Here is a 24,983-nt window from a genome sequence, read left to right on the forward strand (position 1 = left end):
GCGATCTTGGAAAAATTTTGTATGAACCTCCTGTAGTAGCCAACAAGGCTTAAGAACTCGTGGATTTCTGTTGTATCCTTGGCACTTCCCATCTTTCAATTTCTTTGATTTTAGAAGGATCCATATGTGTCCCTTTCTCGCTGACCACGTGTCCCAAGAAGTCCACCTTTCGAATCTAGAATTCGCATTTCGAAAACTTTACGCACAACTTCTCCATCCTTAATGTCTCCATGACTTGTCGTATGTGTTGACTATGCTCTTCCTTACTTCGTGACTAGATAATTATGTCATCGATGAATACTATCACAATTTATCTAAGTAAGGTCGGAATACACGGTTCATTAGGTCCATGAACACCGCGGGCGCATTAGTCAACTCGAAGGGCATCACCACGAACTCATAGTGACCTATTAAGTTGGCGCCCTACAGAAACGGGCGGTATGCCCTTTTTTTATACAACTATTGCAATGCATTTACTGGAAAGCGCCATTGTGGTGGAAGTTGAACTTGCTACATTTGGGTAGGCTCCCATCATATGGTTTCGTTGGTGTTTGGGTGGCATGGACAGTGGCGGCGTGGACTACCACTGTTTATTGTCTCTTTGCGGGATCTTGCATTGGTTGGCTCTTCTTCTTGTTACAAAATTTCCTTTTGTTGTCTCCCCTTTTGCTATGTTCGGGGGTGGGTGTCATAGTGCCATGGTGGACTCCATGATCAACAAGCCTTTGTGCCAAGCGTTTGGCACTATCAAATGTGGATGGGTTTATAGCTGTCACCATTCCTTCCATCTAGCAGGATAGCCCCCAAATATAAAGTTGCACCCTTTTGCTTTCCGAGGTGACCATCCAGGGACATAGCACCACCAGGTTCTTAAACCTGATAGTATAGGCTGTTACATCGGAGCCTGTTCTCGTGAGGTTCCAGAATTCTTGCTCTAGCTTTTGACTTCGCCCCTCAAGCGGTATTCTTCTAGCATCATGATTTTTAAATCCTACAAACTCATAGAGTTGGTCACAGGGATAGTTAGTGATTGATATGGCCATTCCACCAGGAGAGGACCCCGTCAGTGAATGTGCAAGCCGCGAACTTGACCTTGCTTTCTTCCGCATACGAACACATTTCAAACACCGATTCCGACTTCTCGAACCATCTGGTCAAGGCACTGACACCTCCATTTCCATAAAAAGGCTTGGGCTTGCAGTTCAAGAAGTCTTTTTAGGAGCATCCACTTTTGTGTCCATGGTTTTCGACATGATTAGAATTGTTGGTACCGTTTACATTCCCTTTTGTACCATTAGTACTGATTTGTGCTATGGCAGTTTCCACATCGTCACGCAAGGTAGTGGAGCCCAACTGTGGAGCTGGTGGCGGATGAGCTCTTGGTGTGTTCTCGGCATGTCTGATACTCCTGCGTGGTGGCATTCTTCTACCATAAATTTTAATGATGGAATGATGGTAAGTCCTCAACAAGGTTATAATTCGGGTATTATTGAAATGAAATCTATCAGTTATGTATGTATTATGTCTTGCCATGTCGATGTTGGATTAATGTCTAAGTCCATAACTATAATTGGTAAGACTTGACCCGACCCGGCATGGTCCATTTGGGTTGCATGGCATCAGGCACTTGGATTGACTATAATGAGAGAAATAAGACACTTATGGTTATTAATACATTATAAGTTCTAGTATATTAATAATAAGAATAATGAGATAATTAATTAGTATTGATCAAGAATTAATCTAGGATTAATTAAGTGATCAAAAGAAGACTAATTAAATATATGGGTTGATTGTGTAAATCATCCATACTTGTATAGTGGGCTAATGCTCCATGGATAATCAAGTTGGGCTAAAACCCATAGGATGGTCCATGGATGCTCCATGGTGTATTTGAACCCATGGAGCCAAGGAAATGGAGAGTCATGACAATTAGGGTTTACCCTAATTGTAACACTATATAAAGATCTTATTCTTGACAAAATCGGCCACTAGTATCATTCTAGAGAGGGCTAGTCGATTTCATGAAGTGTAGAATTCTCTCAAGTTATTCCAAGTGTATTTGGTGTTGTGTGAACCATTTGAGGTGTCACACTTGGGGCACTAGGCACTCAAGCTTCATGAAGACTTTCTACATCAAAGAGGTATGTATTCTATCTTGTTACATTCATTGTTTTGTATGCTAGATTAGGATAATACCTTGGATGTTCTTATTTGCATGTATAATAGAGAAAACATAGATCCAAGGTATTTAGGGTTGCATGTACACTTAGGAGTGTTAGAATGCTCAAAACCCAATAGTGGTATCAGAGACTGGTTTTTTTTCTTGTTATACTTGCAAAACTGCTTAAAAAATCGAAATTGTTGCTGTCTGATCATCAGACTCGGCGAGTCCATCAGGAGACTCGGCGATTCCATGCCTAAAAAGTGATCAAATCGATCCAACTCGCCGAGTTGGTTCATGCACTCGACGAGTTGGACCCCCAGACAGCATATTTTCGAGGTTTTTGGCTAGAAATAGACTAGGAACATTACCTTAACTTGTTTTTGAACTTATAAACTTGTTTTTTGAAGTGGTAATGTTCATGCTAATCCAATTTCAAAGATAATTGTCAATAGATTCATATTTTGTATTAGTTTAAGGTTCAGACTAATTACATGAAAAAGTTTGATTTGAATAATCTTGTTCTTATGAGTTGCTTATATTAATAGAAAAGTTGAGTGAAATAGTTGTTTTCAATCCAAATTAATCTAAGAGTTGATTCTAAAATGTGTTTTTGTAACTTGTCCTCAAGTTATTTGAAAAGTCACATTTATGTTTCATAAAACTCATAAAAGTTGGCAATGGTTACAAAAGATGAAGAGTCTTGTCCTTAAGTTATGGAGGTTCAAGAGTCATTTCATTAAGTAATAAAATATGTAACCATAATTAAATCCATAAGTTATAAAATAAAGAAAAGTTAATTCTTTTATTAGTTTAAAGTCTTTCATAACTTGTCCTCAAGTTATGGAACTTGAAGAGTTTTTGGATTAAAACTACTTTAAACACATAAGTTATGGAATTAATTAGTTTTGAATAGTTTCAAAACTTTCCCTCAAGTTTTGGAATTTGAAAAGTTTTCCTTATGAATACTTTAATTCCAAGTTCGCCCTTAGAATTTTAAAGAGTTAAAATTCAACCCTTATACTTTATAATATTATAAGTTAATAATATATATATGTATAAGAGTAAAGTCAGTCTTACCGCTAGTACGCCTCATTCACGAAGCCGGTCTGTAAGGTGGGTATAAGGTTGTTGCCTATAAAATGGCAACTTAATGGGTGTCCACTCTCACCCATCACTTGCTTGACTGGTGGAGGGTCGTTAGCCGAACGGGTTTGACAGGACTATAATTCTCCCTTCATTAAAAGTATTAATAATAAATACTAAGTAATTAAACTCTTAATAATTCCCAATCTTAGTTACTTAGGAAAAATGTGAATAAGGTGCTAATCCATGAAATTACACTTTACACTTTGTCTAAGTCGTTAGTGGAGCGTGTGTGGTTAACCGACACACTAACTTGGACTTAACAAGGTAGGTAAAGGGGTATTTATATTTATCATAGTATCGATGGAGCGTGTGTGGTTAACCGGCACATCGATTAAGGGGTAAACACTTAAGGGTACCAAGTAATTTGCATGGTTACTTCACACCTTGTTTTGTGATCCTCGGCATCCCAGTCACAAAACCTGAAGGGCACACTCGAGATTGAAACATGCCATTGAACAGTTCAATGAATCTCAAAGATCTAGGAGTTTCAAAACCAACTAAAACCTAATAATACATTTCCTTTATCTTGGTGGAAATTGGTGAGTCGTCATTCACCTACCTTCAAATATTTTATAGCTTGGATTACGACATCCCTCTTCTAAGTTATAAAAGAGTTTGTTGGGTCCTAGCCTTAATATTTCATATTGGGTGTCATATTAAGGACTTTAGATCAACTATCTTGAATATCTCCCAAAAGATGTATGGTTTAGACATTTATGATCTTCCCAAATCCCTTGAAACAAGCTTTCCTAAATGAAGATGATGTCCCTTGGAAATCATACTTCTTTCACCTCCTCCAGTTATTCTCCTTAACCCACAAGTTCGTGAAAAGTTTAAGGTCACTCAAGCCCTATTGGCAAGGCAAGGTCTAGGTGTGATCACATCTTGGAGATGTAGTCACATATTGACAAGCCGGGAGAGTTGGGTGTCAAAGTCTTGAGAAAGTTGGTGGCTCAACTACTTTCTAAGTCACATAGTGAGTTCTTTTGGAACACCTATGAAACAGACTATGACAAGACCTTTAATGATCTTATCTATTTGGTAAGATCAACTTCCTAAAACTTAGTGGACATTAACAATGATGACATTGGATATCTAGTAAAGCTCTCTCTTCCCAGTGGAAAGAGATCGGCCATAGTCAACTCGGTTGACCAAATGGTAAAGAGAAAAGCTAAGTCTGTGATAGTCTCGTGTATCATTTTCAAAGGTCCATATGTTTATATTGCCAAAGGAAGGGGCATTGGTTGCAAAGCTGCCAAATTTACCTAAGGATGTTAAAGTCAATAAGTTTGACTCTACTTCAGGTAAAGTCCACTATCTAACTCTGTTAAGTTTCTATTCTGAGATGCTTGATACATGATGTGACTGGGTCACATGGTGATGTTTTAAGAATCAAAGAAAAGTGAAGAAACTTAAAGAAAGAATATGTTGAATCTGATCGCGTAGATGGATTTCTATCGCGTAGTTTGAAGATCGGATTCTTGAGCTACTTCTTAGGAGTTATGAGATATTGCTTAGGAATAGATAACAACAAGCTTTCATATGGATTGTAAGGATAAGTTTTTCCGCAAAGTTTTAAAATAAAAGAAATTTTTTGATTTTATTTATTTTAAAAATATCCTTACAATGGCATTTGAGGAAAAAATTGTTGCTTATATGATTCCATTAATAGCAAGAATGGAAATATGAAATTGATTCTTTCAGTTGTGGTAATGTCAAAATTTACCAAATAAGGAAAGATTCTCATCACCCAAGTTTCATTTGGAACGGGACTTGGAATCATGTAAGAGGTATAGCATGATGAATGAGAACTTTCAAGTATTGGAAAATTAAGACTAATTACTTGTTCACATGTATGTGTGAGTCAAGTGAAGGACTAAGGGATCGAGTACACATTCTTGTGCACTGGTCAAGTCCACCACAAAAGATTGATAAAAATATTCGTCATAGTTTACTAAAGCTCAGTAAATATGATTATGCTTACATGCTTAAGTGTAACTATGAGACATTGGAAAAAGGTTCCAATGTAAGGCAGAGCAAATAAGAAGAATCAATCTAGGCAGAAGGATAAAAGTTTCTCAAATCTGAAAAGATGGGAGAGTACTTTAGTATCAGTTTAGTGATCATCTTAATGATTAAGAAACCGTAGCACAATTAGTTCTCTAAGGAAATCTTAGTACATTCTTATGACTAAGAAGAGGAACTTGAATTGTTGAAATGGTTAAATCAAGAAGATGAGTCATACTTCGTTCCAATACAAGTCTTAGAGTCATACTCCAAGATTGTAACTTGAGTGACATGTCTTAAAGAAGGTTTAAAACACTTGTCAAATGTAAGAGTAAAAGTTTTCTACTCTTGTACATTTGAAATTGGTAAGTTGTGATGTTTTGGATAAAACAAAGACCAACTTAGGCCAAATGTGTGAAGTGTTTGTCTTGATTAGAATCCACACTGTCTCTTGGATGTTTGACAAGGGAGTCTTATAGGTCAAGAGGACAGTGGGAGTCTTAAAGGTCTTGAATGTCTCAAGAACTAATCAAGAATAAAACCTGAAGTTCTTCTCTAGCACACGACTTGAGGTTTATAACCTATCGTGTTGACATATATGTGCCCATTCCAGTTAAAGTTGGTTTTGCATATGAGTTCTTAGAGTTCTCAATTGGTTGCAAAACAACTTGGAAGTAATGGCAGGCCCTTGAGCTGCCAGGAGGCAAGAAATTAAGATTGAGTTCAGTCCATTTGAGTTTGGATTTGTCATTATCCTTGTCTTGTGATTATGGTTTTGACAAATTCACATGGATAAGAACACATACACCATTAAATCTAAGTGTCATAAGGTTTCTCTCTGATTCATGAAAATGATGGCGAGGAAACACTTTCACTAAGTAGATTTTAGCTAGATAGCAATTGTGATATTTGCATTCTCAAAGTCGTTAGTGGAGCGTTGTGAGAAGTAGCAAAGAGGTCTAACCATTATGATTACGACATCCCTCTTCATAATTGTTTAGACACACAAGTGTGCTATCTAAGGGAAGGAGTATGATTTTGATAAAGTTTTATCAAAGCAATCTAGTATCAAAAATCTGAACTTTGGTAAGAAAGTCAGCTGATTTCTGAGTACATGTCAAAGCTAGTGGGAGCATAAGTGTTATGCTAATAATCATCATCTTTGTGGGAGCATGATAATTATGATAAGTACTGCAAGCTAGCAATGTTAATTATAGAAAACAAAAAAGGTTTCAATTGGGAAAGGTTGTTTTGCTATAATTAAGGGAGAGGAAATTATACTTCATCTCAAATCTATAAGCTTAGATCGCGAGGTTTTAATCATTTAGTCAAGGATATATATATGAATTTCATGTTGGAATGGCTCAACATAAGGAAATTCTGTATATGGGTCCATTATTTGCGTTCTAAAATTCGATTATGATTACGGCATCCCTTTTCATAATCTGAATTATGAGAACTTGGCAAATAGAAATGGAAATATTATAGCAAAAGGTTGGGTTAGTCTTTATGTGAGACATCATGAATCGTGTCCCATATGCTTCGGATATAGGATCGATTACATGTGCTATATTCACCCTTTCAAAAAATTTCCAAATGCCTGGGGCATTAAGAAGGGAAAAGGTTTAGAACTGGATATGACTAAAGGATTAAACAATTGTCGAGGACAATCTGAGGTATACCAAAGATTGGTTGCTCAAGGACAGTTGGAAGTATAGTGATAATTCTGGAAGGACCATATTGACATAATCTGTAAGGAGGCAACCCTTGTTCAGAAGTGATCGTCAAAATGGAATCTGGAAATGTTTCAAAGTTAGAATTTTCAATCTGTGTAAGATTAAGGAAACTTAATGCAAGAAGGATGCTTCCAAGTAGTTGATCTCCTTTGGAATGTTCTGTAATGTTTGTTGTCAAGTCTTTCTGACTTTGTGCATAATCATTACAAGAGGATCAATGCATATAAGTTTAGAATCTAACAGATTTCAGTAAATGGCATGAATTTGGAATTCTTGCATTTGCAGTAAGGATTTGGGAGTGTGAAAAGAGAATCATTGAAGTTATGTTCAATTCATCTAGTTCACAAAGTAAAGATCATAGACAAACAGAGTATGCATACTTGGTGTATGGCATGACTAGTGTTTAGAAAACATAGTGTACATGCTTGGAGCATGGGACAACTATTGTTTTAAATTCAAGAATAAAGTTGATAGCTAAAACAGTATACAATGAATAATGTGTAATCATATGGTGATAAATAAAAGGTGTTTTATTTATATTCATAAGTTCTGAGACCATATTGGATTCGATTATTATTGTGTTTCATTTTGCATGTTTTGACTTCCCGAATAAACTAGGTTATTCTTCCGGAATGACTAAGTTATGCAAACCATCCACAGTCGGTCATATGTTGGAAGTAGATATGAATTAAGGCTATCATGGGTTGGCTTGTAGAGGTCTAAGGTGTTGGACAAAGGGCTACAACACTCATGAGTGCTCATAAGTTCTGAGTATTGGATTCAACTCGCGCTCATTGGAATCACTTGATGGATTTTATCACGAGTGATCATGAGACGATAATATCTTATATTCTTCAAACCTAGAGATCTGAGTTGTTACTATGAGTTGGTTGTACATTGATTGCACGAAAACGCATTTGGTAACTCGGTGCTATAAAACGTGCCTCTGTGTATGATTCAACAAGTAGTAGAACAAGCCATATGAGTCGAAGTTTATCCATTCCTTTTACCTTCGGGATAAAAACGATATCTATGGGCCCCTCGATGATTTGATGATGACAAATGGAAGTGCTCGGCCGGGCCAGGACTGATTTGTTGCTCAATTAGTCAGTCGTCATAAATCGGAAATCGGGAAACAACAAATGGACAGAGAGAATGATTATAATCCATGTCTCAGTCCATATGATATCTAGAATGGAGGAATATATGATCCCTTATCTAATGGACAAGTCATTGACAAAGGTCAGAGTTTATCGACAAGGTCAGAGTTCGACAGAAGCTTTTGAGAGCTACAATTGCCAGTCGGTTCCTGAAGTCATACGCAATAATAGTTTTAGACTTATCCAAGTGGGAGACTGTTGAATTAATGTCTAAGTCCATAACTATAATTGGTAAGACTTGACCCGACCCGGCATGGTCCATTTGGGTTGCATGGCATCATGCACTTGGATTGACTATAATGAGAGAAATAAGACACTTATGGTTATTAATATATTATAAGTTCTAGTATATTAATAATAAGAATAATGAGATTATTTAATTAGTATTGATCAAGAATTAATCTAGGATTAATTAAGTGATCAAAAGAAGACTAATTAAATATATGGGTTGATTGTGTAAATCATCCATACTTGTATAGTGGGCTAATGCTCCATGGATAATCAAGTTGGGCTAAAACCCATAGGATGGTCCATGGATGCTCCATGGTGTATTTGAACCCATGGATCCAAGGAAATGGAGAGTCATGACAATTAGGGTTTACCCTAATTGTAACACTATAGAAAGATCTTATTCTTAACAAAATCGGCCACTAGTATCATTCTAGAGAGGGCTAGTCAATTTCATGAAGTGTAGAATTCTCTCAAGTTATTCCAAGTGTATTTTGTGTTGTGTGAACCATTTGAGGTGTCACACTTGGGGCACTAGGCACTCAAGCTTCATGAAGACTTTCTACATCAAAGAGGTATGTATTCTATCTTGTTACATTCATTGTTTTGTATGCTAGATTAGGATAATACCTTGGATGTTCTTATTTGCATGTATAATAGAGAAAACATAGATCCAAGGTATTTAGGGTTGCATGTACACTTAGGAGTGTTAGAATGCTCAAAACCCAACAGTCGAGTGTGCAATGATAAAGGTATAAGAGGCACATAATGAATCAAGATGTATGGTTCTATAGTATCATAAAATATTCTGATAGTATTTCAAACTTTATGTTTGGTTTTAGGATTTATTTGAATAGGTTGTTGGTAAGTTTTAGGATTGTTGATCACCATGACTATTCCCAAATGCATGTTAATCATATCTCGCATAAATATAGTTGATCAGGGTATATTTATCCCAGATATGATTACATAACTATCTAGGATTAATTGTAGTGTTCAACTTATCTTTTTTACTTTTGTATTGTTCTTGTTATGACAATAATCTAGTATTTATGTATGTAGTTATACTATATATATATATATATATATATATATATATATATATCATTATAATGTTTTAGTCAGAGTGTTTTAGCCCCATTGTATTTATAGTTGTATATCTTACATGGTTTGATATACTTAGTTCACTATAAACAATGCACTGATAGCAATCTGTCGCACCCCCAAACCAGGATGGCAGAAATGTCTGGGGGTAGATGACTTCATGAATCATATCACAAAAATATGTATAATAGTGATCAAAGAAAAACATAACTATCATATTTATAATTGAAAGAGTTACATTGTTGTAAGAGCTGTATGTTTCAAAACAAATTACAATATGATGATGAAAAGATTTGTATGACACCTTAGCGTCCCATCCTAAAAAGCTTGTAGTTACCTACTTTAATGATTTCCTGAGAATATAAGTAGTTTTGAAAAGATTCAACAATTAAGTTGGTGAGTTCATAAGTGTTTGTATGAAGACCTGTAAGCCTTTCGTTGTAAAATGATAGTGTTTGTTTGCAGAAAATCCAGTATTTTCCTTAAAAACAAGTTGTCGTCTTAGAAACCCTAAGACCGAAGTGGATAAGTATTTATATACTTAAAATAGTAATTTTTAGTTTTATTCTATATAAAACCATTTGAATGTATATTTCACCATAAACTAAATGTATTGTTGATTCCCCATATGAGTCATTATAACAGTGCTAAAACATAGATGGCCTGTTACGATGCTGTTCAGACGTTGAAATGTTAGATATTTGTCACCCCAGACCTACCGGTCTAGCAGTAGAAAGCAACTTACGTGCGAGATTGCTAGTCCCATATAGATCTATACACAAGTATCACGATCTCTTACGGGAGATTTTGGTTATAATATAGTACTTTTGTAGGTACTCTGTTAGGTACGATCAATACTTTGTCTCACAAAATTGATTCAATGCGTTTACGTTTTGTTGTAATGAAAACCTTAATATGTATAGTTATCATTTTTCCATGATAATAAAATAGTGTACAATAATTATATAAATCTTTATGTAATTGTCTGTGCTATTCAAAAATGTTACAATAGTGTAAATGTCTCGTAAACTATACCTATTATAGTTTATTAAAATATTTCATTTGTACATCTCTCTCTCTTTCTCTCTCTCTCCCCCTCTATCTCTCTCTCTTCTCTCTCTCTCTCTCTCTCTCTCTCTCTCTCTCTCTATATATATATATATATATATATATATATATATATATATACACAGACACACACACACACACACACACACATATATATATATATATATATATAAACTAACATGCTTAGATATTCAGAGATAACAATTACTTTACATCTAACACCAATAAGTGAGTCTTTAGTTTGAAAATGTCCATTTTTCTATTTTTTGACATTTTATGTCACAAAATGGTAAATAGTGAAATATAACTCTGCGAAACTTCTTTTTACCTTTTTGTGATATTTAATTCAAGTTATCTTTATATGTTTAAAACAACATATTTTTTGTCAAAACCCACAAAAATAATACCATAATCTAGTTATGACCATTTTTGTCAGAAAACCTACTTTTACATAAAATGATAGATTTTTAAGTTTTCTTTTTGTAAAACTAGATCTTTGGTATTTTTAACTAATTTCAACACATATGTTCCAAATAACATATTTTGGTTTATATCCCACAAAAATGTTATAATAACATGGCTATAACCATTTTTTCTAGAAAAGTCATATTATGCTCATAAAACCCTAGTTTTTTTTAGACTAACTTACTGAAATCGTCCCCATGGTTTATTCAAAATTGCAAGTTTGGTCCCTAACCTTTTTTTGCACTCAGATCGTCCCTATGGTTTGATTTTGTTGCGTTTTCCGTCCCTATGGTTTGGTAAAAATTGCACATTTGGTCCTTAACTTTATGTATGTAAGGGACGAAAAACGCAACAAAATAAACCATAGGGATGATCCGACTGCAAAAAAAAGTTAGGGACCAAACGTACAATTTTGACCAAACCATAGGGACGGTTTTAGTAATTTACTATTTTTTTATAGTTTTGTGTTTATAACATTTTCTTAAGAACATATAGCATGTTTGTACTTGTTTTTGATATTTTTGTATTTTATGGAAACTTTTATATCTACATGTTCATAATGCTATGTAATAACATTATTTCATGTATTTAGCACTTTTAAACAACATATAAGTAAGTCGCATAACAACTTGTATATTTATACAAGTTTACTTGTATCCCCCTCCCCCCTAAAAGTTGATAAAATAAAAAATGAAGGTGTATGAACTCACCTTATTTGTGTTTTCTTGGTGGATAAAAGGTTGTAGATGGAAAGATTTAAGTTAATAACACTTGAAGATTTGAAGATCCTATGAATAGTAACACGTGCTAATGCGTGTAAATGGATTGAAACTAGTTTATAAGTGTGTAGAATCACTAGATTATGAAGGAAATACTTGCCAAAAACTCAAGAACCAACTTGGAAGAAATTAGCTTTGGAAGACGAGAGCTTTTCTTAGAGAAGAAGGTGAAAAAATGAAGAAGATGGTAATGAGAGAGGGCCTCTCGTCCGTGAATAAAGTGAGAGAGGAAAGGGGGAATGGAGGGTGGGTAGGGGGCATGGGGGGACATAGATGGGACTAAAGGTGTAATACTTTATGGGAGATGTTTTTGCATTTATGATGTTAGATTAAGGGGGGAGGAGGGTAGGGAGCAACATTGTTTCTAGTGTTTTTTTTTTTTTTTAAAAGTCAAACAGCTATAAAACTAGACATTTTTCATAAAAATGATTGTGTATTTATAAAAAAAGTATGGTATAATGGATGTATAAAATATTTAATTTGAATTATAATAATTCAAATTATTATAACAAACATTATTATCAAAATAATAATATGTTACATGAAAGTTAGGTTGAATTGCTAAGTTTGTTTCGTTAAAAATTGGGTGTTTAGCCGGGTATAGATTTTGTCGCATTTGGTGACGAATTCACCAAAAATTGGTGTTTTGAGCCTTTTCTATGACTTTGCCATGTAGTATTAGGTTTATGAACTCCACCACATTGTGTTATGAGTATTATTTATTCCCAAATAATATATAGTTGAATAATCGAGTTGTCACATTACTAACCCTAATTAGCGTTTATATTCGATAATTGGAAATCCCGAGAGGTACTTTGTATTATAATTTGTAAGTTGTACATTAGGAACATTAGGAAACATCACGTAAATCCTAAAATCCTAATACTAGATGAGTTGACTTGTTGACTTTGTTTCATCCAAAAATTGATAGATTTCAGAAACGTCCTCCAGGCCATCGGTTTGAATGGTATGCCCATTTGGCGTTTAGTCTATCCGGGACACCCTAGGTCTGTTGGCCTTCAAAACTAAGCTGAACCGCCTCAACCCAACCACAGATACAACCATGTTGATATATACACAACAAATAAACATACATTTAACTTACTGATATAAATATTACCGGGTTTGTTGACTGGCAGCACAAAGCATTACAATCTCAACCCAACCACACTACATCAACTCATGCGACTGTTAACATATATCCAGAACAGATAATAGGAAAATTAAATAGATATCTAAGCATAGCATCATCCTATCTACTAGGATATTGATCTACAAATCACTACAACACTTGATCATACGATAATCAGGATAACAATCCAAACGGTCGGCCTTGGTGTCGTAGACCTGTAAGTACAGTGAGGAAAACTCACCTTGCACTGCTGAAACATGTAGAAAATCATTGACTGCTGGCTGACAGATCCCTAGAACTGTCATTATGAAGACAACACCCCATAAACAGTTAATCCCATGAATAATCTCTGAAATTCGATCCACTAAAATACATGCGGTATCAAATACCACAACGATAACCCATCAACATCCACCCCCTGTTTCACACTATGAGTCCAAATTAGGGTAAAAGACCTTTTTACCCTTCCTTAAGCTTGGCGCAAACAATATCACCAAAAGCCCAAAAGATAACCTGAAACCGAAATAACACCATAAGGCCCAATAAGGCACAAATATCCAAATTTAGCCCAAATCCATCTTGGACCTATCCTGAGAAGGCCCAATATAAAAAGACCAAAATATTCAACGGTCAACCCTAGTGAATTTTGGTCAATGGCCAAATGTCCAAAAAGTTAACAACTCAAGAAAACCCAACCTGACCGAGTACACACTATGTACTCAGCTGGTACGCCCAACGTACACCCTTTGTGGCCATTACCCACAGCGTACTAGATGGGTACACCAAACGTACTCCTCTGGACCCCACTACACCAAAAAACACTTATTCATTTAAGTCCTTGCTCCAAACTATGTGATCTGATTCCTATAAATGACTTGTCACGTAAAGTTGGCAATTTTACTTGTATGTATGGCTTAATAGGGATCTAGAGCTCAAAAGTGCTTAATGAAGGGTCTTAACACATGCATGAGTCCTAATAAACCATAAAGATTACATTTTTATGCCTTTGGAACAGTTAAAACATCCATATCTACAAGATCAAGCCTATAAGACAACCTTAGTTCACAAGGACCAACCATAAGAGGCTAAAATGACCATAATCAAACCCAAAAGAAGAGCTAATCAAAGAGATGGCAAGATAAAATCTTTTCACCTTCAATAGATTGAAAAGGTGAGAAACTTTTGGATCTACAAGCTCTTTTCCAGGTGATGATTCTTCTGAAGGGTTTTGAGCATTCTAACACTTCCTAAGTGTACATGCAACCCTAATAAACCTTGGATCTATGTTTGTCTAAGATACATGCAAATAATTAATTTTCCAAGGTTTATATCCTAACTAGCATGGCATGGGGAACATGAATCAAATAAAGCTAGTGGAAATACTTACCTTGTAGTTGTAGTTGATTGCTTGGAGTTTTAGAGCCTAGCACCAATAGTGTGGATGCCTTAAATGAAAGTCACAAATCACCACAAACTTGGAACTTTGAGAGAATAGTTACTACTATCTTGAAATTGCCCTCACCTCAACAAGTGTCAACTAGTATCATTTCAAGAACCAATGCCTCCTTTATATAGTGTGGTGGATTAGGGTTACATCCCTAATACCCATGTCTCTTCATTTCCATGAGATCCATGGGTTAAAGCTCCATGGAGTATCCATGGACTTTTCCATGCAAGCCTAGCCCATTCCAAATAAGCATAAGCCCACACTATATAAATATAGAAGCCCATATTTAATTAGTAATATCTTTGATCACTAAATTAATCCTAGATTAATTATAAATCACTACTAATTAAATAATATGATCTTATATTAATATATTAGAACTTATAATATATTAATAAATCATAAATTGTACTATTCTCAAATATTATCCATAAATTGTTTGGGTGAAGTGCAACCCAAATGGACCATGCCGGGTCGGGTCAAGTACATACGAAATATAGTTATGGGCTTAGACACTATATCCAACAGTCTCCTACTTGGATAAGTCTAATAACTATAGTTGCAAGTATGACTTCAGGAACCGATCAGTAATCGTAGCTCTTTAAACCCTGTTGAACTAGAACGTGCCATTTCCCGATTTCTGATTTGTTTGACAAAGAACTTAATTGAACACATCAACTTATTTCTGACCGGGCCCGGTACATTGGTCAAAACAAAATCATCGAGGGGCCCAGATATCAGCTTCTAATCCAAGAAGGAACATATAAACTTCGACTCATATGTTTGTTCTACTACTCATTGAATTACACACAAAAGCACGTTTTATAACATCGAGTTACCAATGCGTTTTCGTACAATCAATGCATAACCAACTCGTAAGTAACAAATCATATCTCTAGGTTTGAAGACTTATATGATATTACCGTCTCACGATCACTCAAGATAAAATTCCATGAAGTGATTCCGGTGAGCGTGGGTTGAGTCCAATGCTCAGAACTTATGAGCACTCATGATTGTTGTAGCCTTGTCCAACACCTTAGACCTCTACAACCAAACACAACAGTCTTGATTCATACCTACTTCCGACATTTGACCGACTGTGGAGGTTTGAATAATATGATATACCAAACATAATTATTCTGGAAGTCAAAGCATGCAAAAAGAAATAAAGTAAACGATCGACAAGAGATAGCAACACTTTACTCATAAATAAAACACTTTATATTCATAATCAAATGTCAATTACACTTTACAAATTTCATAATTTATCTAACTACTAAAACTTATATCATCCTTCAGCCCTATACTCCGAGCATGCTGGAGATGCTTAACCCTACTCAGTCCCTTCGTGAGGGGATCTGCTGGCTTCTCATCCGATGATACCCTCTTAGCCACGAGGATTCCTTCTTCTATTCGATGTCTGATGAAGTGATATTTTCTGTCAATGTGTCTGGATCTCCCATGATCTCTTGGTTCCTTGGCTAAGGCAACCGCACTATTGCTGTCACAGAAAATCTCCATTGGCTCTTTTATAGCTGGTACAACTCCAAGGTCTCCGATGAAGTTCTTTAGCCATATAGCCTCCTTTGCTGCCTTACTTGCTGCTATATACTCTGATTCACAAGTGGAATCAGCCACTGTCTCCTGCTTGGAACTCTTCCAAGAGATTGCTCCTCCGTTTAAGGTAAATACCCAACCCGACTGAGAGCGGAAATTATCCCTATCAGTCTGGAAGCTAGCATCACTATACCCTACAACTCTCAAGTCATCACTCCCACCGAAGGTAAGGACCCAGTCCTTAGTCCTTCGCAGGTACTTGAGGATATTATTTACCGCAGTCCAGTGTTCCTTTCCAGGGTTCCCCTGATACCTGCTAACCATGCTCAAAGCAAAGGCTACATCAGGTCAAGTACACGTCATAGCATACATGATCGATCCTACAACTGAAGCATAAGGTAGTCGACTCATTTCTGCTATGTCGGCCTTAGTACTAGGGCTTTATGTCTTACTTAATCTGGCATTTGTAACAACTCAAATTTTCAAACAATTTTTTTTTTCATTTTTAAAACATAAATATTTCCATAAAAAAAAACAAGGCATAAGCAGTTTAATTATTCAGTCAATACAATTATTCAAACTCCCAAGATCATGAAACATTCTTCAGTGTGTATCGATCATGCCGGCGCCTTCCCACGGTCCTCGCTAGTACCTGAAACACATACATACATAACAACTGTAAGCATAAATGCTTAGTGAGTTCCCCAAAATACAACTTACGCACATACGCCTTTCCAGGCCCGACCTTCCGGTCCATGTGTCTCAGGGGACTTCCGTCCCTGCTGGGTAAACCTTCCGGCCTTACCCACGCCGACCTTCCGGTCCATCACACATCCTCCGGTCCATGTGTCTCAGGGGACTTCCGTCCCTGCTGGGTAAACCTTCCGGCCTTACCCACGCCGACCTTCCGGTCCATCACACATCATATCGCCTTCCGGCCCATAATACATAGCACATATAACATATAACATACCACATATAGCATACATAACACATATCATGTCCGACCTTCCGGTCACACAGTCAAACCCTTCCGGGTACAGTATAGTGAGAAGACTCACCTCGTAAGTGCTGAAAGCTAGCAACTCCTGAAATCACTCGCGCACAAACCAACGAGCTACAACCCTCCTATAACATTACATAACTCATATCAGCTAAGTGTGACTATCCCTAAGAAGTCAGACTTAGGTCAACTCTGGTCAACGGTCAACGGTCAACTCGACTGGACTCGGCGAGTACCATGGCGACTCGGCGAGTCTAGTCGTCCTCACAGATTCCTGAATATTCCCTTTCTACTCGTCGAGTATACCTCTCGACTCGACGAGGTCCTCGTGGAAGAATCGCGGGGCTACCCCGACTCCACTCGCCGAGTCTGATGAACAACTCGGCGAGTCCCAGCACATCTTCAAGCTACTCGCCGAGTCTGAAGAACAACTCGGCGAGTCCATGCCATGCAGACGAGTAACTGCTTCCTGAGATAGGTCTCGTCCCGAAGTACACATGCATGGGACCTTCTGGACCTCTAAAGGTCCTAATACATGACTATAATCGTGGGGTAACAAGGCATTTCTTCATCAAATCACTAAATGGGTTCTATAAACCCTAATTTCATAAATACATCAAAATAACAGATTTGGTCCGAGTTATTACCTGGAATCGCACTCTCTGTGTCCCCCAAATCTCAGGACTCAATCCTCCTTGATATTCCTTTAGCCAAATCCTTCTTCTTCTTGCCTAACCACTTCTTCCAAGTTCCAAAGCTTTCTCCCTTGCTCTAGGCGTCCACAGCGATTAGGGTTTCTCTCAATTGACCAAAAGACTGAAAATGACGGCCTAAGAGGCGTTAAATACGATCCAAACTGAACGGTTAGGGTTTCTGCTGAACAGCGTCGACTCGCCGAGTCCATATCTGGACTCGTCGAGTCCAGTCGCGGACCCGCGACCAAGTCCGCGATCCTACTCGGCGAGTCTAGGCTCCAACTCGCCGAGTCCCCTTTTAAATCACCCCAAAAACATAATTTTAATAATACCTGGGATTCCGGGCTGTTACAATTCTCCCCCACTTGGATTAGACTTCGCCCTCGAAGTCTCATTCTGCAAATAGTTCCGGATGCTGCTCCCGCATTTCGCGCTCCGGTTCCCAAGTCATTTCTGATCCCTTACGGTGTTGCCATTGAACCAACACCAGAGGTACCTCCTTGTTCCTCAGAACCTTGATCTTTCGATCCCTGATAGCCACTGGTCTCTCCGCGTAATTCAGGCTCGCATCCACCTGAATATCCTCTAATGGAACCACTGCCGACTCATCGGCCATGCACTTTCTCAACTGCGACACATGAAAAGTGTCATGGATTTGACCCAACTCCGCTGGCAACTCCAACCGATAGGCTACCCGACCTATCCTTGCAATCACACGAAATGGCCCAATATACCGGGGCCCCAACTTGCCTCTCTTCCTGAACCGAATCACTCCTTTCCAAGGAGAGACCTTCAGGAGAACGAAGTCGCCGACTTGAAATTCAAGCTCGGATCGACGCCTGTATGCATAGCTCTTCTGTCGGCTCTGGGCAGTCAATAATCTTTGTCTCACTTGTTGAATCTGCTCTGTCGTCTGGAGTATGATCTCCGTGCTGCCCATCACTCTCTGTCCCACCTCTCCCCAGCAGATGGGAGTCCGACACCTCCTACCATACAGCAGCTCGAAAGGCGGCACACCAATGCTCGAATGATGGCTGTTGTTGTAGGAAAACTCTGCCAATGGTAAATACGCATCCCAACTACCCCCGAAGTCTAACACACACGCTCGGAGCATGTCCTCCAGTGTCTGAATTGTCCGCTCGCTCTGACCGTCTGTCTGGGGATGGTATGCGGTACTAAAATGCAATTTAGTACCCAGCTCCTCATGAAATTTCTTCCAGAATCTGGAAGTAAAGCGCACATCACGGTCTGACACAATCGAGATCGGCACCCCGTGCCGAGATACCACCTCTCTCACGTATATCTCCGCCAATTTCTCCGCCGAAGAACTCTCATTGATGGCAAGGAAGTGTGCACTCTTTGTCAACCTATCCACGATCACCCAAATTGCGTCAACTCCCCTAGCAGTCCTCGGCAATTTGGTGATAAAATCCATAGTAATCTGTTCCCACTTCCACTCGGGGATCTCCAATGGCTGTAACTTGCCATGCGGTCTCTGGTGCTCAGCCTTAACCCTACGGCAGGTCAAGCACCTCTCAACGAACCATGCCACGTCCCTTTTCATACAGGGCCACCAATATTCCTTCTTTAAATCCAAATACATCTTTGTAGCACCAGGATGGATCGAGAATTTCGATCTATGAGCCTCTTCCATCAAGGTAGTACGCGTACCGCCTACGAACGGTACCCAAATCCGACCCTGAAACGTCATAAGGCCTCGACTATCCTTGACAAACTCTGAGATTAACCCCACAACCCGCTCTTTCTTCTGCATTTCTGGTCGCACGGCCTCCGCCTGGGCCCCACGAATGGCGTCCAATACTGGAGTCATCACAGTCAGTCTCAAGCATACGTCTCGCAATGAAGTGCTCTCCGCCCTGCGGCTCAATGCATCGGCTACCACATTAGCCTTGCCTGGGTGGTACAGGATCTCACAATCATAATCCTTGACCACATCCAACCACCTCCTCTGACGCATATTTAGGTTGGGTTGATCCATCAAATACTTCAAACTCTTATGGTCCGTGTATATCGTACATCGAACCCCATACAAGTAGTGACGCCAAATCTTGAGAGCGAACACCACTGCCCCCAACTCTAAATCATGCGTGGGATATCTCGCCTCATGAGGCTTCAGCTGCCTCGACGCATAAGCTATCACATGACCCCTCTGCATTAACACTGCACCCAATCCCGAAATCGATGCGTCGCAATATACCACGAAATCTTCCATCCCTTCTGGAAGAGCTAATACCGGGGCTTCGCACAATCTTTGGCGAAGTGTCTCAAAGGAGGTCTGCTGTTCGGGCCCCCATGAGAACGTAACACCCTTCCGGGTCAATCTGGTGAGTGACACTGCAATCTTGGAGAAATCCTTGATAAATCTCTGGTAATACCCTGCCAGCCCAAGGAAACTTCTGATCTCAGAGGGTGACTTCGGCACCTCCCAACTCATCACCGCCTCAACCTTGGCCGGATCAACCAATATCCCTTTCTGATTAACCACATGCCCTAGAAACTGGACCTCCCGCAACCAGAAGTCGCATTTGGAGAACTTTGCATAAAGTTTCTCCGACCTCAATACCTCAAGGACCTCCCTCAAATGCTCCTCATGCTGCTCTCTCGATCTCGAATACACCAGAATGTCGTCGATAAATACGATCACCGACCGATCCAACATCGGCCTGCATACCCTGTTCATGAGATCCATGAACACAGCCGGGGCATTGGTGAGTCCAAAAGGCATCACCACAAACTCATAATGTCCATATCGCGTCCTAAACGCTGTCTTCTGGACGTCTTCATCCCGTACTCTCACCTGATGGTATCCTGACCTCAGATCGATCTTGGAAAACCAAGATGCTCCCTGCAACTGATCGAATAAATCATCGATCCTCGGCAACGGGTAACGGTTCTTGACCGTTAGCTTGTTCAACTCCCGGTAATCAATGCACATCCGGTGTGAACCATCCTTCTTTTTGACGAACAGAATAGGTGCTCCCCATGGCGAGCTGCTCGGCCGAATGAATCCCTTTCCCAGCAACTCCTGGAGTTGCGAGGACAACTCTTGCATCTCTGGAGGTGCAAGACGATAGGGCACCTTGGCAATAGGCGCTGCCCCCGGAACCAGATCGATACTAAACTCTACTTGCCTCACAGGCGGTACTCCCGGCAACTCCTCGGGAAAGACATCTGAAAACTCGCGCACCACCGGAACTTCCTCAACTGACTTCGGTTTCTCAGAAACCTCCCGCGTATCCATCACATACGCCACGAAACCCTTACAGCCCTGACGTAGACACTGCCTCGCCCTAGCGGCCGAACAAAAAGCTGATCCCGAACGGGTACCCTCGCCGTATACCGAAAGAACTCCCCCACTTGGGTCTCGTATAGTCACCAACTGACGCTCACAGTCGATGACAGCGCCGAACCGGCTCAACCAGTCCATTCCCACGATGACACAGACATCCCCCATCGCGATAGGAATCAGGTCAATCTGGAATCCAACCCCGAAAATCTCTAGTACACATCCCCGAAGAACCTCCGTAGCACAAATCACCTTCTCGTCAGCTATAGAGACTCTCAAAGGTCGACTCAACGACTCACGACTAACGCCAATATGCTGACTAAAGGCCAAGGACACAAAGGACCTACTCGCACCCGAGTCAAATAACACTAAGGCAGGCACAGAGTTCACAAGGAAAGTACCTACGCGCATAACAACATAAGCATAACATATCGACATTAAAATAATTACATGAATTACGACATACCTGCCACAACATCGGGCGCAGCGCGGACCTCTTCCGCTGTCAGCTGAAAGGCTCTTCCCAGAGCCCTCGGGGCCTCGGCCTTCACCGGTCGAGTCGTAGTAACTCCGGCAGCAGGTGCAGATCCCTGAAGAAGCTGAGGGCACTCGGCCTTCCTATGGCCAGTCTGGTTGCAGTGAAAGCAAACCGAAAATCCCTTGGGGCACTCCCTAGCAATGTGCCCCTCCTTGCCACACTTGTAGCAAGCACCAGATCGACATGCTCCATCATGACTCTTGCCGCACTTCCCGCAAGTGCGACCCTTCGAACCTCCTGTCCTCGAATCAGCGGACTTGGTCCGCTTGGCTGCCGGCTGGAACTGAGCCGGTCGCCGATCCACCCGCTGAGACTCGGCCTCCTCCCTAGCCTGAGTCTCCAACTCGATCTCGCGCTTCCTGGCATTCGCCTGAAGCTCAGCAAAAGTGTGGTAAGTGGAGTTTGACACAAACTCCCGAATATCCCTCCTCAAAACACCCAAGTATCGGCTCATCCGAGCCTGCTCTGAGGACACCAGCTCAGGGCAAAACATCGCCCTCTCATGAAACTTCCGTGTAATCACCGCAACAGAATCGGTACCCTGCTTGAGGGTTAAGAACTCCTGCACCAATCGTTCCCTCTCCACCGGGGGAACGTACTCATCCCTGAACATGGCAGTAAATCCCTCCCATGTCACCGCTGTAGTCTCTGCCAAAGTGAAATTCGCTGTCACGAACTTCCACCAGTCTTTCGCTCCCAGACGGAGCTGGTTCAAAGCGAACCATACCCTCAGGTGCTCCGGGCATGAACAAGTATAGAAGCACCCCTCTATATCCGCGATCCACCTCATCGCAGCAATCGGATCCTGCGTCCCATCGAACTCTGGTGGCTTCGTGTTGCTGAACTCTCGGAACAGCAATGAATCACCCCCCTGTGGCCTAGCAGCGGCCACAGCTGCGGTAGCTGCAGCGGTTGCAGCCTCAGTCAATGCGGCGTACCGCTCGTCGAACGTCTCCATCAGAGTGGTCTTGATAGACCCAAACATCTCCGGGATCTCAGCCCGGATCGCCGCCGCCACCTCCTCGTGGATCATCTGACGAATATCCTCGTCACTCATACCGCTCGAACTTGCCCCGTGCCGCGGTCTAACCATGATATCTCTGAAATACAACATAAAACCATCAGAGATTCCACCGAGTATAATCGTACTGGACACGCAACCCTACTCAGTCCCAGATATCCAGGGATTCTTACTTGGGCCTCCCACTGACCCGGTGTCCTCGGTAGTACGGGCCCAACACTACCGACCACACCGCATCAATGTTCATCCCAAGTCCTCCTCCCCAAACTCCAGATAGTGAGTACTCTACTTCTGATACGCTCTATTTACCCGCATACTAGCAAAGCGTCACATATAGGCAACTTCCCTAGACTAAGGCATCACAAATCAGGCCACTCTAGTCCTATCATGAATACCTAGTCTTCTAGCATGCATAACAATTCATATCATATAATATTGTAAGGTATTTTGGGGATCTTTACCGTTCGGGCGCTGACTGATCGTACACACTGCTTCTTTCTTGCTTACCACAAAACCATTTACCAAAGTTTATGCCTTTATTTGAAAAGTTTCCTCAAATCCTCGGTTTGAGTTCAGTTACCCCCGAAGGTGTACCCGAATCCCTCAAACCAAGGCTCTGATACCAATTGTAACAACTCAAATTTTCAAACAATTTTTTTTTTCATTTTTAAAACATAAATATTTCCATAAAAAAAAACAAGGCATAAGCAGTTTAATTATTCAGTCAATATAATTATTCAAACTCCCAAGATCATGAAACATTCTTCAGTGTGTATCGATCATGCCGGCGCCTTCCCACGGTCCTCGCTAGTACCTGAAACACATACATACATAACAACTGTAAGCATAAATGCTTAGTGAGTTCCCCAAAATACAACTTACGCACATACGCCTTTCCAGGCCCGACCTTCCGGTCCATGTGTCTCAGGGGACTTCTGTCCCTGCTGGGTAAACCTTCCGGCCTAACCCACGCCGACCTTCCGGTCCATCACACATCCTCCGGTCCATGTGTCTCAGGGGACTTCCGTCCCTGCTGGGTAAACCTTCCGGCCTTACCCACGCCGACCTTCCGGTCCATCACACATCATATCGCCTTCCGGCCCATAATACATAGCACATATAACATATAACATACCACATATAGCATACATAACACATATCATGTCCGACCTTCCGGTCACACAGTCAAACCCTTCCGGGTACAGTATAGTGAGAAGATTCACCTCGTAAGTGCTGAAAGCTAGCAACTCCTGAAATCACTCGCGCACAAACCAACGAGCTACAACCCTCCTATAACATTACATAACTCATATCAGCTAAGTGTGACTATCCCTAAGAAGTCAGACTTAGGTCAACTCTGGTCAACGGTCAACGGTCAACTCGACTGGACTCGGCGAGTACCATGGCGACTCGGCGAGTCTAGTCGTCCTCACAGATTCCTGAATATTCCCTTTCTACTCGTCGAGTATACCTCTCGACTCGACGAGGTCCTCGTGGAAGAATCGCGGGGCTACCCCGACTCCACTCGCCGAGTCTGATGAACAACTCGGCGAGTCCCAGCACATCTTCAAGCTACTCGCCGAGTCTGAAGAACAACTCGGCGAGTCCATGCCATGCAGACGAGTAACTGCTTCCTGAGATAGGTCTCGTCCCGAAGTACACATGCATGGGACCTTCTGGACCTATAAAGGTCCTAATACATGACTATAATCGTGGGGTAACAAGGCATTTCTTCATCAAATCACTAAATGGGTTCTATAAACCCTAATTTCATAAATACATCAAAATAACAGATTTGGTCCGAGTTATTACCTGGAATCGCACTCTCTGTGTCCCCCAAATCTCAGGACTCAATCCTCCTTGATATTCCTTTAGCCAAATCCTTCTTCTTCTTGCCTAACCACTTCTTCCAAGTTCCAAAGCTTTCTCCCTTGCTCTAGGCGTCCACAGCGATTAGGGTTTCTCTCAATTGACCAAAAGACTGAAAATGACGGCCTAAGAGGCGTTAAATACGATCCAAACTGAACGGTTAGGGTTTCTGCTGAACAGCGTCGACTCGCCGAGTCCATATCTGGACTCGTCGAGTCCAGTCGCGGACCCGCGACCAAGTCCGCGATCCTACTCGGCGAGTCTAGGCTCCAACTCGCCGAGTCCCCTTTTAAATCACCCCAAAAACATAATTTTAATAATACCTGGGATTCCGGGCTGTTACAGCATTACTTTGAATGGGTAACTCACCTTTCTTGGAGTTATGCATGTTGAATCTTTTCAACACTTTGTCCACATATGTGCTTTGACTAAGTCCAATTAGTCTTTTACTCCTGTTTCTCAAAATCCTTATCCCTAGGATATAGGCAGATTCACCAAGGTCCTTCATAGCGAAACACTTCCCAAGCCAGGACTTTACTTCCTGCAGGGTTGGG

The 24,983-nt window shown here is 40.5% G+C and overlaps 1 long non-coding RNA gene across 1 annotated transcript; it reads right to left on the minus strand.

The window, feature by feature from the left end:
* Nucleotides 1-22,272: 22,272 nt before the first annotated feature.
* Nucleotides 22,273-24,757, minus strand: LOC145090327 (uncharacterized). The gene is made up of 3 exons (XR_013701494.1): nucleotides 24,373-24,757; nucleotides 23,784-23,850; nucleotides 22,273-22,639 (listed from the first exon to the last, which is right to left on the minus strand). It is a non-coding gene; the product is annotated as an uncharacterized LOC145090327 (long non-coding RNA).
* Between the last annotated feature and the right edge of the window lie 226 nt (nucleotides 24,758-24,983).

This window comes from Lactuca serriola, chromosome 2 (genome assembly GCF_051521515.1).
Source record: "Lactuca serriola cultivar US96UC23 chromosome 2, Lser_US96UC23_V15, whole genome shotgun sequence".
Classification (NCBI taxonomy): domain Eukaryota; kingdom Viridiplantae; phylum Streptophyta; class Magnoliopsida; order Asterales; family Asteraceae; genus Lactuca; species Lactuca serriola.